The sequence below is a fragment of the Salvelinus sp. IW2-2015 genome, linkage group LG6.2 (genome assembly GCF_002910315.2).
Source record: "Salvelinus sp. IW2-2015 linkage group LG6.2, ASM291031v2, whole genome shotgun sequence".
Classification (NCBI taxonomy): Eukaryota; Metazoa; Chordata; class Actinopteri; order Salmoniformes; family Salmonidae; genus Salvelinus; species Salvelinus sp. IW2-2015.
The window spans coordinates 7745293-7759898 of NC_036846.1; the positions used below are offsets into that span (position 1 = coordinate 7745293).

Below are 14606 nucleotides of genomic sequence, written 5' to 3' on the forward strand. Positions count from 1 at the left end.
TGCCACGCAGCGCGTCGGCGCTCTCCAATGACTCAAGGCTCTTTGCGAGGAAGCAGCCGCTATCGATTGCGAAGGACAGGGGCCACAGCAAGCAATTGGGGCGCTGGGGTCAAGCAGGGGATTTTAATAAGGGAAGTAATGGTCTTAATCTGGGGGGCAGTAGAGGAAGACGTCTGTTCCACTACCCTCCAAGCCGCCCCGGCGAGATCTCTTTCGTCCTCTCTCCTCTCTCTCTCCTCCCTCTCTCTCTGCTCTCTCTCTCTCTCTCTCCCTCTCCTCCTCTCTCTCTCTCTCTCTCTCTCTCGCTCTCTCTCTCTCTTCCTGTGTGTGTCTTCCCTTCTCTGTGCTTTTGTCTCTCTTGCACTTGTCCCTCTGACTGTCCTACTCTCTTGGTAGATGCTGTTTTAGGAATTATCCCTGGTTGCTGTTGAAATTCCCTTTTCCCATCACTCAGCCTTAACACATCTGACAAGCCTTAGGAATACCTTATTATCCCAAAGACAGCTGTTTGGGTTCAAAGTAGACGATCCCCTCTTCATACCAACAAGGGAGAATTCATCCATGAGAGAGTAACCATTCCAGGCCTCCAGGGCCAGGGGAGAGATTCAAAAGGAAGCCTGTGGAGGAGGGAACGGGGAGCTCCGTCACCCGTCAGATAACCACCCCACCCAGCCCCCAGCCGAAAGCCCTTTCTCCTTCCCTTGGTGTGAAACCGGGCCTCCAACAAATTTGATTTAGCAGCTCGCGGGTGCCCAGTTGCGAAGGAGAAGAAAGACAAATTATTGTTATAAAATTGCCCGGCTAATAACATTCTATTTGCCGCTCGGCGACAAACAGCAGCGGCCTTTGAAAAGAACCCTGCGCTGCTGTACCCACCTTATTCTTATTCAGTGAAAAGCGCCGGGTATGCATATTAGTGCAAACTACTATTCTACTTACTGGCATTTTGGTGTGCAAACATCCTACAGGCAAGAAGGCTGACCAAATTGTCCCCAAAGTCAAATTTGGGAACAGCCTTTTATGATTAATGGGCTTGATTATGGAGAAATATCTACCCTAACTCATCCGCGTGTATAACTCTCTCGTTTTGGGTAAGGGGGAGGTGTGAGGGGCTTGGAGTGAGGGCGGTACAATTGAATTAGTTAGGAATGCTCTGTGAAAGGGATAGTGACTGGGACAGGTTGAGTAGAAGGTCTCACGCTTAATAAACAGCAGTAGAAGAAAGAGAGAGACATGCCGGTGGAGGAAGAGATGGGCTGACACAAGGCCATTGTAGAGCTCCTGTATCAGGGCAGGACAGCCAGGCAGGGGAGATATGCTACTCTAGAATGTGACATAATACCTTCATAAGGCCATCATAAGGCCTTCAGAAGGTCTTCATAGGCATACAGATGTAAAAAAAATTGGAAGCTATAGAAGAGCAATGCATGTTTGAGCCGCTCCACTTTGTTTGTAGAGATATCACTCAGCAATATTCTAACCATGATAATTCTCTCTCTTTCCAGCCTTGAATGAGCCTACCATCGACTACGGCTTCCAGAGGCTACAGAAAGTCATCCCCAGACACCCAGGAGATCCCGAGAGGTTACCTAAGGTCAGTGATACGCCTCAGAGGACACCAAGGAGTACATCATCCCCTGTTGTTACTCCAAAGACCACCCAGACCATATAGACTTCGGACTGCCAAATATCTGAGTTTATAGAGGGCAAACCAGATCTGTTAGATTGGATTAATTTGTTCCACTCAATATGGACCTGGCCTTTGGAACATACTCCGATGCCAAGGGGCACATTGTTCTGATAACTTGTACAATTGGAAACAGGTGTTTATATGATGTTGTATTGGTGTTGTAGAGTTTGAGACAGTGTTTCTGYTCTTGTTATTTTTAGGTTTGAGGTAGTAACAAACATGCAGATGCAAAGTCACTGCTTATACAAATATATCTCCATTCCATGCACACGTGTAGACACATAAACTGAGTATACAAAACCTGATATAGACTGACCAGGTGAATCCAGGTGAAAGCTATGATCCCTTATTGATGTAACCTGTTAAATCTACTTCAATCAGTCTAGATGAAGGGTTGGAGACAGGTTGAAGAAGGATTTTTAAGCCTTGAGACAATTGAGACATGTATTGTGTATGTGTGCCATTCAGAGGGTGAATAGTAGAAGGTGAATGGTAGAAGGTCCCAGGCGCACCGGTTTGAGTGTGTCAAGTACTGCAGAGCTGCTGGGTTTTTCACTCTCAACAGTTTCCAGTGTGTATCAAGAACGGCCCACCACCCAAAGGACATCCAGCCAACTTGACACAAAAGTGGGAAGCATTGGAGTCAACATGGGCCAGCTTCCTTGTGGAATGCTTTCGACACCTTGTAAAGTCCATGCACTGACGAATTGAGGCTGCTCTGAGGGCAAAAGGGGGTGCAACTCAATATTTGGAAGGTGTTCCTAATGTTTTGTAAWCTCAGTGTAGAAGCACGCAAGCACGCACACACYCACACACACATTAGGCAGGGCCAAGAACACAGGCAGCCGTCAGGTGCCCTGGGCGGTTTGCCGCCTGGTTAGTATGAAAAGATTATTTTCCCCCKAAAAAGGTGCACCACTAAATGAGTGAGATTGTTTTGGGCAGGGAACTGCTGTAAAGAGGGATACGATCAGATGTGGCCTGACAGTCTAAAACAGCTGCCAAATTGAAACCATTTATCAAAATCTGACATCTGAGATCCAGTCACCAAAAAAGCAGTTTATTTGTAAATTGATACTATTAGCGAGCATATATTGTCTGGCCCCTTTGATGCCCTGATTTGTGGCGGAGGGAGAATGTCCCTATCAGCCGTTATATATTTATTTATTCAAAAGAAAACTCAATAAGCGTATAGATTTTCCTCCATCTTCTCTTCAGCCGCTAGCTTTCTCGACATTTTAGACAGAAGGAAATAACAACAAGACTAACACATAAAAGCTTGCTATTCGTGAAGTACCTCATTGCTCTCACCCAATGTGGCTTGTCAGGAAAGACTCACACAGTCACTCTGGAACAGTACGGCTGACATTTCATCTCTTTGTTATCCTCTCTCCTTTGCTTTTCTTGTAGGATGGAAAGGTTGGTCAGGACCATTTGTAGAGTCTCTTAGGCAGGGAGCAAAGCTACCCCAAGCTACGTTCAGAGGCAATAGGCACCAACACTTGCTATTGGAACCAATTGAAGTCAAATTGAAGTAATTTTTTAGGCAGGAAGCAACAGAGCAYGTCTAGAAGGGTGGGAATAAGTGGGATWCCATGTAAATAATGATAGGGGAAAACACTGGCTGTTGGTTTTTGATGTTTTCCTTTGTAGCTGAGAAACCCCATTTGAGTGATTAGATTAGGAGGTTGGCAGCCGCACTTCTCCAACGAGCCGGTCCCAGAGCTGGAACCCTAGCCCCAGTGATAGACAGACAGAGCAGACTGGGGCTAAAGCATGGCCAACTGGTCACTGATGACCTCGGAGGCTGGGGCTGYATCAGTTCGCCTCTAATTTCATTTCCAGTCTGCCTTGGCTGCAAGCGGACACTTCCCCGTCCAGATCTATGGAGGATATGTGGTTTAAGCTCTAGCCTCCCCTTATTGCGCAGCATGGGAGGCAACAGCATATTTGCGAGGTCCACTCTGTTCCAGGATCTTTGTGGTAGAAGACCCATTCCCAGGTCACGGCAAGTTTAACGGCCTATGAATCCTCTTAAATAGACACCTGGATGGTGATGCGTTCCTTACATGCGGAGGGCCTATTTTCCTAAGATACGGCCATACGGGAGGCCTGTTTTGATACAGAGCAGACAAACAAATGGAGACTGAGCTAAAAAGCTAACCGAGGTGAAGAGTTTGCTGTCTTGTCGGCCAAAATGTGTTAACGGCTGAAAAAGCATGTTCTGGCCTTATATGACCTCTTAGGCTAGATGTGTTTGCCACCTGTTTGGCCATTACATCTGAATCAACTGCCAGGGTTAATGGGGCAATTATATTCAATGCAATGTTAGTGCTGGTCTGTAACAAAAGCCTGCACTCCCTATATCTAGTCCAGGACCTGAGCTGTTAGTTTGTGCTCTAATCTATACTGAACAAAAATATAAACGCAACATGTAAAGTGTTGGTTTCATGAGTTGAAATAAAAAATCCCAGAAATGTTCCATATGCACAAATAGCTTATTTATCTCAAAATGTGTGCACAAATTTGTTTACATCCTTGTTAGTGAGCATTTCTCCTTTGCCAATATAATCCATCTACTTGACAGGTGTGGCATATCAAGAAGCTCATTAAACAGCATGATCATTACACAGGTGCACCTTGTGCTGGGGACAATAAATGGCCACTTTAAAATGTGCAGTTTTGTCACACAACACAATGCCACAGATTTCTCAAGTTTTGAGGGAGCGTGCAATTGGCTTGCTGACTGCAGGAAAGTCCACCAGAGTTGTTGCCAGACAATTGAATGTTAATTTCTCTACGATAAGCCGCCTCCAACGTTGTTTTAGAGAATTTGGCAGTACATCCAACCGGCATCCCAACCGCAGACCACATGTAACCATGCCAGCACTGGACATCCACATCTGGCTTCTTCACCTGTAGGATAGCTAGAGATAGCTAGAGGTAGCTAGAGATAGCTAGAGGTAGCTAGAGATAGCTAGAGGTAGCTAGAGATAGCTAGAGGTAGCTAGAGATAGCTAGAGGTAGCGCTCCCTATGTGTTGCAACTAGGTGGCTGTGGGACGGCTGTGCAGAGCCAGGCAAGGGGTGATTTATCATTGTTAAGGGACCTGTCGGAAGGCTTCTTCTCCCGGGTCTGCTGATCCCTTCTCTCCGGGAACCTCTGGAACCAGGGAGCCATCCTCCCATAATTGAGCTCCTGGAAAGCAATGGAAGAAAATAGGTGGAATATGTCTGGAGGCAGARGCAAGGAGGACTGGGGCGTTGGGGGCCAGGGGCACGGGCTGGGGCTCAGGGGGGTTGGGTTAGGTGAGATGGGTAGAAGAGTTACGGGAGAGATTTTGCTCGCTCATGTTCAGTCCAATGTTTGATAAGGAGGATGCAGTTACATGCAGTATGATAAAGGCACATTCCATAACATTTTCACATGAAAATAGCAATTATTAATGTCTTTCTGTGATAGTAAAGACATACAATTCCTTGAGAGAAATACTATTTTGTATTGTCGCTAAAATGTTATATAGTACTGCACATTAAAAGTAGCACTGAGAGGAAGTGACATAGGCTGGGTTTCCAGTTGATAGGTTATGAATTGTGATTCAATTTATAGATACAGAAGTTCAAGTAATTMTTTTTGAATTTTTATTTAACCTTTGTTTAACTAGGCAAGTCAGTTAATAACAAATTCTTATTTACAATGACGGCCTAAGAACAGTGCCTTGTTCAGGGGTAGAACGACAGAGTTTTACCTTGGCAACTCGTGGATTCGATCTAGCAACCTTTCGGTTACTGGCCCACCACTCTAACTACTAGGCTACCTGCTGCCCCAAGTCATGAATTGGAGAGAAAAAAATCCTCTTAGAAAATGACAGGCATTTTCAAACTCATGAGTCAAATTGGAATTCATTTCCTCAATCGACCTGACTTGAAGATGACCCCAGTCCGTTTAGGATATTCTATAATTCCTSCTCTTTCATATCGTTCTTCTTGTGAGTTATTCCACCTGGAGCTCTGAAGTACCCTAAAGAGACGTTCACTCTCTAGATGTGTGGTCTGTCGCTCCAGAATACTGTATGTGCCTTTCCCTCTTGGCCTGGATACAGATGAGAGCATGGAGCATGGTGGATGAAATGATTTCCACCTCTGTCTGAAGTCATAAAAGAGAGACATACACTAGCTAAAACCTGTTTTTCCCCCGGTGTAAGGTAGAAAGGGCTTTAAAGACATCAGTGTAGAGGCTTCCAGGATAGAGGCTGGGAACAGACTCTTCCTACTCACACATAGGGAGGGAGTCTCTTGTAGGGCCAACTTCTCATCCCGTCCTGGCAGTTGACCCACTGAGGATGGAAGAGAGAATTCTCCTTTCCTTCCCTCCAGTCCTCCGCCAAGTCCCCTCTTCTTCCCCCTTCATGGTGGGGAGGTGCTCTCTCTCTCTCTCTACTAGAGTATGTAGTGAATCTTTCCACCCTTGCATATTCCATGTTTGATGTTTATTCATATTGCAAATGGGTAATTTCAAGAATCAAGATACTACCGTTATATTGAGTTCAAGTGACACTCACACTTTATACTTGCACTAAACCAGCATTTGACACACCATGGAAACGTCTGTAGTACCTTCATCTCCTCAATCTTTCAGATCATTGGCTGAGGTGATTATTGAATGAGCCGTCACGCTGCGTCTATCCCACCATCCCTCCATCCCTCTATCCCTCCATCCATCCCCCCTCTATCCCTCCATCCCTCTATCCCTGCATCCTTCCATCCATCCCTCCCTCCGTCCCCCCTCTCTCCCCTCAGAGGTGTGGGCCAGTGATAAGAGATTATGATGATAACTGGGAGATAGTGCATTACCGTATTGATTGTGTTAAAACACCCGCGCTCTGATTGCCGGCACTTGCGCTGACAGGAATCCAATGGCGTTGTCTCTCCTCGTCGCTATAGGGAGGGGTGTGTGTGCATGTGTGGGTATATGGGTGTTGGGAGGGTGGGGTGTATGTGTGTGTAAGGGAGAGGGGGGGTTATGAGTGTGAATGTGGATATGTGTGTGTGTGTGTGTGGTTCACAACAAGGCAGTGCAAGGCCCATCTCTCACCTCCACACACGGCCTGTTCTTAATTGGTTATCTAAAGGTTCTCAGAACAGGCGGCCTGTTCTTAGTTGGTTATCTAAAGGTTCTCAGAACAGGCGGCCTGTTCTTAGTTGGTTATCTAAGGTTCTCAGCATAGCGGCCTGTTCTTAATTGGTTATCTAAGTTCTCAGAAAGGCGGCCTGTCTTAAGTTGGTTATCTAAAGGTTCTCAAAACAGCGGCCTGTTCTTAGTTGGTTATCTAAAGGTTTCAGAAACAGGCGGCCTGTTCTTAAGTTGGTTATCTAAAGGTTCTCAGAACAGATGGCCTGTTCTTAGTTGGTTATCTAAAGGTTCTCAGAAGCGGCGCCTGTTCTTATATTGGTTATCTAAAGGTTCTCAGAACAGGCGGCCTGTTCTTAGTTGGTTATCTAAAGGTTCTCAGACAGGCGGCCTGTTCTTAGTTGGTTATCTAAAGGTTCTCCAGAACAGTGGCCTGTTCTTAGTTGGTTCTTAAGGTTTTCAGAACAGGCAGATGGCCTGTTCTTATTGTTTTATCTAAAGGTTCTCAGAACAGAGCGGCCTGTTCTTAGTTGGTTTCTAAAGGTTCTCAGAACAGGCGGCCTGTTCTTAGTTGTTATCTAAAGGTTCTCAGAAAGGCGGCCTGTCTTAGTTGGTTATCTAAAGGTTCTCAGAACAGGCGGCTGTTCTTAGTTGGTTTCTAAAAGGTTTTCTCAGAACAGATGGCCTGTTCTTAGTTGTTATCTAAAGGTTTCAGAACAACGGCGGCTGTTTTAATTGGTTATCTAAAGGTTCTCCAAGAGGCGGCCTGTCTTAACTTGGTATCTAAAGGTTCTCAGAACAGGCGCCTGTTCTTAGTTGGTTATCTAAAGGTTCTCAGAACAGGCGGCCTGTCTTAGTTGGTTATCTAAAGGCTTTCAAGAAGCAGATGGCTGTTTCTTGTGGTTATGTAAAGGCTTCTCGCGCCGAATCAGTTGCTACAAAGCGCTCTAAAAAGTGCTTCTAGTACGTTGGTTAAATCTAGACAGGCTTTCAAGCCAGCTAAGGTCCAAACTGGCCTGTTTTAGTTGGTTATTAGAAGCGTTCTACGGCGGAGTCATTAGTGCGCGAGCTAAAGCGTTCTCAAAACGCTAGTTCTGTGTTTCATTTAAAGGATTCTCAGAAATGCGGCGTCTTAGTTGGTATACAAAGGTTCAGACAGCGGTTATCTAATGAGTATATACAATTTAGAACAGCGCGGCTCGTTCTTAAGTTGGTTATCTAAAGTTCTCTAGAAAAGCGCGCATGTTCTCGTTGGTTATTCAAAGTTTCTCAGAAAGATGGCCTGTTCTTAGTTGGGTTATCTAAAGGTTCTCAGAACAGCGGCCTGTTTTATGGTTATCTAAAGGTTCTCAGAACAGGCGGCTGTTCTTAATTGGTTATCTAAAGGTTCTCAGAACAGGCGGCCTGTTTTAGTTGGTTATCTAAAGGTTCTAGAACAGGCCTGTTCTTAGTTGGTTATCTAAAGTTCTCAGAACAGATGGCCTGTTCTTAGTTATCTAAAGGTTCTCAGAACAGGCGGCCTGTTCTTATTGGTTATCTAAAGGTTTCAGAACAGGCGGCTGTTCTTAGTTGTTTTAAAGGTTTCCAGAACGCGGCCTTTCTTTTGGTTATCTAAAGGTTCTCAGAGCAGGCGGCCTGTTCTTAGTTGGTGCTCAAATTTTGTTATTGTCTGGAGAAAATTAGCTAAATCCATTGTAGATTAGTGAGCTGAGGAATTTCTGTACATAACGAAGTGCTTCATTTATTCTGCGATAATACTCTGGAGAATGTCCTCCAAAGAGTCTTTTCTTTGCATTTGTTTTCAAGATTGGGGTTATTTAGGGGGTTGTTCTTAGCATCAGAAACTGGCCACACATTTCAAACAATTGAACGCACACACGCACACACGCACTCACACACACACGCACACACGCACACACACACACACTCACACACAAACACACAAAACACACGCAAACCAAAGCAGAGTAGCACCAACGAGCAGTAAGGCCTCGAAGGCGTCGTTACCTTGAGAAGGCTGTTGTGTCTGTCATTGCCTAATGAAAAAAGGAGAGACCGACTGTGGCAAACACACACACACCAGTGTGTAGAGGCAGGAATGTGTGTGTGTGTGTCCCTATGTGTGTGGGTTTGAGGCATCGGGCGGGAGGGGGTTGCCAAAGTTCCCTGTGGCAGGCAGGGTGTTGCAGCCGCCAAGCCTCAGAGACATTAACTAACTTCTGTTTTATAATGGAGATTAATGAAGCGAGCACATGCCAGAGGGGGAGAGGAGAGGAGAGACGATAAGAGGAGAGAGGATGAGAGAAGGGGAGGAGGGGTCCGAGATACACTCCTCATGGGGGTATAGCGGTTGGCAGTGCCAAGGTGTGACAGATTGTGCCCTCTCTCAGTGGATAGGGACAGGGGACAGGGTTCGGGTGTAGAGCTGGGGGTGGGGTGGAGATTGACAGGAGCTGGAACGAGAGCTCTATTGCTTTTTTGTGGTGGGGATGTCTGTGTGTCTGTGTGACTGTGTGTCTGTGTGTCTGTGTGTCTGTGTGTCTGTGTGACTGTGTGACTGTGTGTCTGTGTGCCTGCAGGATAGCTGTGGGGTCAGTAGGAGTGTTGGGGTGTCTGTGTGTCTGCAGCATACTTGGGGTCAGTAAGGAGTGTTGGGGTGTCTGTGTTGTCTGCAGGATAGCTGTGGGGTCGTTAAGGATGCTTGTTGGTGCGTTGGGTCTGTTCTGCAGATAGCTGTGGGCTCAGTAGGAGGTTGGTGCGTGGGGTCGGATCACGAGAGTGTTGGGTGGGCATGAGTGTGTCTGCAGATAGCTGTGGGTCAGTAAGGAGTGGTGGTGGCAGTGGTCGATACTGTGACTGCAGGATAAGCTTGTGGGGGTCAGTAGAGGTTGGGCGTGCAGTGAGTCTGTGTTCTGCAGGAAAAGCTTGGGGGTCGGGTAGGAGTGTGGGGTGGGCAGTGTGTGTGTCTGCAGGTATGCTGTGCGGTCAGAAGGAGTGTTGCGGGTGGGCAGAGGGGGTGTGTCTGCAGATAGCTGTGGGTCAGTAGAGTGTTGGGTTAGGCAAGGTGGGCACAGAGAATGGCAGTCTGGCGTGGTGGATCTCAGATAGATGTGAAACTCTACTAAGGTACACTCTCACACACAGGCACGCGTATGAACACACACACAAACACACACGCTCACGCATGCTCTTTATTTAAAACGTGTGCACATAGAAAAAATTAAATCAACCAATATATTAGTGAATCTAATTTCCATTGATGTATATATTCAGAAGAGAATCCATGAAGTTATCAAAAACTCACACACCCCTTCCTCACTCTGTAACTCAGGCCTGCCCATCTGGGCAGATGGTAATTCCTCAGACTGATTCGACTTTACTTGGATCCTTTTTCCTGAGGTCATATTTTGTCGTGGGAAATGGGGGACAGAAAGGGAGAAGAGCATCCTCATGCACTCTTTCCCTGTCAAACAGTGAACACAGGGCTAACAGTGAGGGAATAGTTAAATGATTAAATGATAAGAAAAAAAGTTATTCCCGGACATGTTTACCACAGCACATTTCCTTTGACAGAGTTTTTGGTCAAGTTAAACTTTTTTTTTTACACAAGGAAAAGGCTAGATGTGTTGTAGGAACCAATCAGGCTCCAGACAGGCAGACAGAGGCCCCTCCTCATTGTAATACCCCAGAGACCTCCAGCAGAGGCTCCCACAACACCAGCTCTCATCCACAGAGCCCTGGAAACAACAACCAACCCAGCTCTCCCCACCTCACCCACTCCTCTTCTCTCCCCACCTCACCCACTCCTCTTCTCTCCCCACCTCACCCACTCCTCTTCTCTCCCCACCTCACCCACTCCTCTTCTCTGTCCTCCTTATGTCACGTCTCCTTTCAACTCTCGTGTTGTGTCGTGTTGTGACGTCTCGTCCCTTTCTCCTCTCCTCTCCTCTCATTCTTCCTGTGAAAGGATACTGGGCTGTGTGAATATGCCTGTGTGTGAGTGTTTGTCCCCCAATTTAGCCCCGGCGAGTGTCAGCGACTCCTCCTCCACCAGACAATATTTATTTATCAGGCCTGTTATTGTTATTTAGAGCCATCGCCACGGCGACCCACTGGGTTGCTGGGTAGAGATTGGACGCTTCCTCCTCTGAGTGGGAAATAGCCCAGGGACAATGGAGAAGGGGGGTGGATGAGAGAGAGAGCAGGAGGGAGGGGTGAATTAGACAGGGGGAATTCAACTAATTTCATGCAATGTGGCTCTAATAAGCCTGGGTCTAAAGTGGCGGATCGGAAACACCGAAGGCAGTCTGAAAGTGTTAATAGGTTCCCACCACCTCAGGCTGCTCCCTCCCAGCTCCCCCTCTCCCTCCAGGGTGCACTGGCAGCCATTTTGATTAGASGCTGGTGAAGATGCACTCTGATCATGACAATTTGCTATTGTTTAGTGCTGTGACAAAAAGGCCACCCCCTACAAGCAGAGACATGAGCGCTCGAGAAGGGAGTTGTGGGGCTCAATACAAGATGTCTGATTGGGAGAATGTGTAAGTGTGTGTTAGTACACTATATGMCCAAAAGTATGTGGACGCCTGCTCGTCGAATATCTCATTSCAAAATCATGGGCATTAATATGGAGCTGGTTCCCACTTTGCTGCTATAACAATCTCCACTCTTCTGGGAAGGCTTTCCACTAAATGTTGGAACATTGCTGCGGGGACTTACTTCCATTCAGCCAAAAGATCATTACTGAGGTCAAGCACTGATGTTGGACAATTAGGCCTGGCTCGCAGTCGGTGTTTCAATTTGTCCCAAAGGTGTTTGATGGGGTTGAGGTTAGGGCTCTGTGCAGGTCTGTCAAGTTCTTCCACACCGATCTCGACAAACCATTTCTGTATGGACCTCGCTTTGTGCACTGGGGCATTGTCATGCTGAAACAGGAAAGGGCCTTCCCTAAACTGTTGCCCCAAAGTTGGAAGCACAGAATAATCTACAATGTCATTGTATGCTGTAGTTCACTTGAACTAAGGGGCCTAGACCGAACAATGAAAAACAGCCCCAGACCATTATTCCTCCCCCACCAAACTTTACAGTTGGCACTATGAATTTTGGCAGGTAGCGTTCTCCTGGCATCCGCCAAACCCAGATTCGTCCGTCAGACTGCCAGATGAAGTGAAGCGTGATTCATCAATGGCGGCGAGCTTTACACCACTCCAGCCGATGCTTGGCATTGCGCATGGTGATCGTAGGCTTGTGTGCGGCTGCTTGGTCATAGAAACCCATTTCATGACGCTCCCGACAAACAGTTCTTGTGCTGGCGTTGCTTCCAGAGGCAGTTTGGAACTCAGTAGTGAGTGTTGCATCCGAGGACAAGCGATTTTTACGCGCTTCAGCATTCGGCAGTCCCGTTCTGTAAGCTTGTGTGGCCTACCACTTCGCTGCTGAGCTGTTGTTGCTCCTAGACGTTTCCACTTCACAATAACAGCACTTACAGCTGACCGGAGCAGCTCAAGCAGGTCGACGGACTGACTTGTTGAAAACGTGGCATCGTATGACGGAGCCACTTGAAAGTTACTGAGCTCTTCAGTAAGACCATTCTACTGCCAATGTTTGGCTARGGAGATTGCATGGCTGTGTGCTCGATTTTATACACCTGTCAGCAACGGGTGTGGCTGAAATAGCCAAATCCACTAATTTGAAGGGGTGTCCACATACTCTTGTATATATAGTGTATGTGAGTATGTGTTCAGTGTGCACGCATGTGTGTGTGTGTGTGTGTGTGTGAGAGAGAGAGAAGGGGGGTGATGAAAATGAGATGCAGACAGCTGCTTACTTACGGTTGTTTATCACACGTAGGCTGTGCCATTAAAGCTCATCTCTGACTTGTACTCTGTCAAACAATGATTACATTTGAGTGTTTTCCTCGTTTTATCACCCCAACTCCTATAACCTAGGTCCGACACTTGCAGAAAGCTATTTTGTAGTTTTCACAGTAATTTAAAACCTCAGAAAACATTGAATATTTGGTTATCGCTCAGATCATGTTTTAGGTTTAGAGTTGTGGGTTTATAAAAGCAGTAAACATTTATTTTCTACAGTCGACTCTCCTAGATTTTACCATCAACCGTCAACAATTTAGAGGATCCAGAAGTTTTGATGAGTGTGGAATCTTTCATGTAACTGTGAAGCATATTACGTTTGAATCTAATGAACTGAAGTAAACAGTAAAGATGCGATGTGATGTCGTTTCAGGAAGTGCTGTTAAAGAGATCAGCAGACTTAGTAGAGGCCCTGTATGGAATGCCCCACAATAATCAGGTATGTCATCATATAAGCCATTTTTATTGCAAAAAAATGAAATAAAAAAAGTGAACATTCAGATGTATTTTCTTATTTGATTGTTTTGGTAAAGATTTAACAGTTTCCCAGAGTTTTAAAATGCTTTGATCACACACATATTAAATTAACATATTTTGAGAACAGCCAGGTCACAGAGACCTGGGAAGCCAGGGAAAAACAATCTGTACAGTATCTATATATCAGAATTAGTAGTTTATCTTGAGTCTATCATCAGTGAAAACTCCAATATTCAACCATAATCTAATCTGAATGACCCACCAAAAATACACTGCCAGAGGCCGTACCTTACAAAACCTTTTTTTACGACCTAAACTCACAATCACCTATGGTACTCTCTCTCCACCTCCACGGGCGTTGGATGCATGGGTTGAGTTGCCTAGTATACTACTTAATAACACATGCTTCATAGCACCATTTTTCGCCAAAGTGTATAAATTAGGGATATTTACAGTCACGCTAGTTAAGAGAGAACACACAAACACACACTGCTGCCTGACACTTGACGAATGCTTCTGTCTCTGGCTGTATTCAGTAATCTAACTCCTGGTTGTTTATTTTCATCCTCCCACAGATCCTCACCCTCCACCCTCTGATCTCTCACCCACCCTTCTCTCTCTTGTGTATTGGTGTCCCCTTGTAGATATTTGGGATGCTAGTCCATGTTTCCTATCTCTTTTCTCTCTGAATGTACGTTTCCTGGCTATTCTGTAGTGATACTTTAGTGTCTGTCAGCGGCTCTGCTTTTAGTAGCCATATACACCAGGCCTGGCCCTTTGTGCATACATCCACTCAGTGGAACATTCCCTCAGATCCAAGTGTGTGTGTGTGTGTGCGGGTGTGTGAGTGTGAGTGTGTGGTGTGTGTGGCAGACAGTGACACCAGCTCCCTGTCACTATTCATTGGAGTGTATGAGAAGGGAGGTGATAAATGAGTTCAGAAATGCAGACGATTGGCATGAATAAAACAACCAGAGTTTAGATACTGAATACAGCCAGAGGACAGTAGCTTGGTCAAGGTGCAGGAGCAGTGTGTGTTTGTGTGTCTCTCTTAAACAGCTTTGACTGTGAAATCCCTATTTATACACTTTCAAAAAATGCATTAAGCATGTTATTAAGCATATATTATAATGCAAAGCCCCCCACCCACCCACGCACGCACGCGCACACACACACACACACACACACACACACAACACACACACACACACACACACACACACACACACACACACACACACACACACACGCACACACGCACACACACACACACACACACACGCACACACGCACACAGCAACCACACACGCACACACACACACACACACGCTCGCACACCCGCTCGCACACGCATCGCACACACAACACACCTCAACACACACACAGCACACGAAACAGCGCAGCGCACGCGTACGGTCGGCAACGGCAACCATTCG

At 46.2% G+C, this 14606-nt stretch overlaps 1 pseudogene; it reads left to right on the forward strand.

The window, feature by feature from the left end:
- Positions 1-14606, forward strand: part of LOC111965507 (transcription factor COE3-like) — a 114750-nt pseudogene that overhangs the window by 92285 nt on the left and 7859 nt on the right.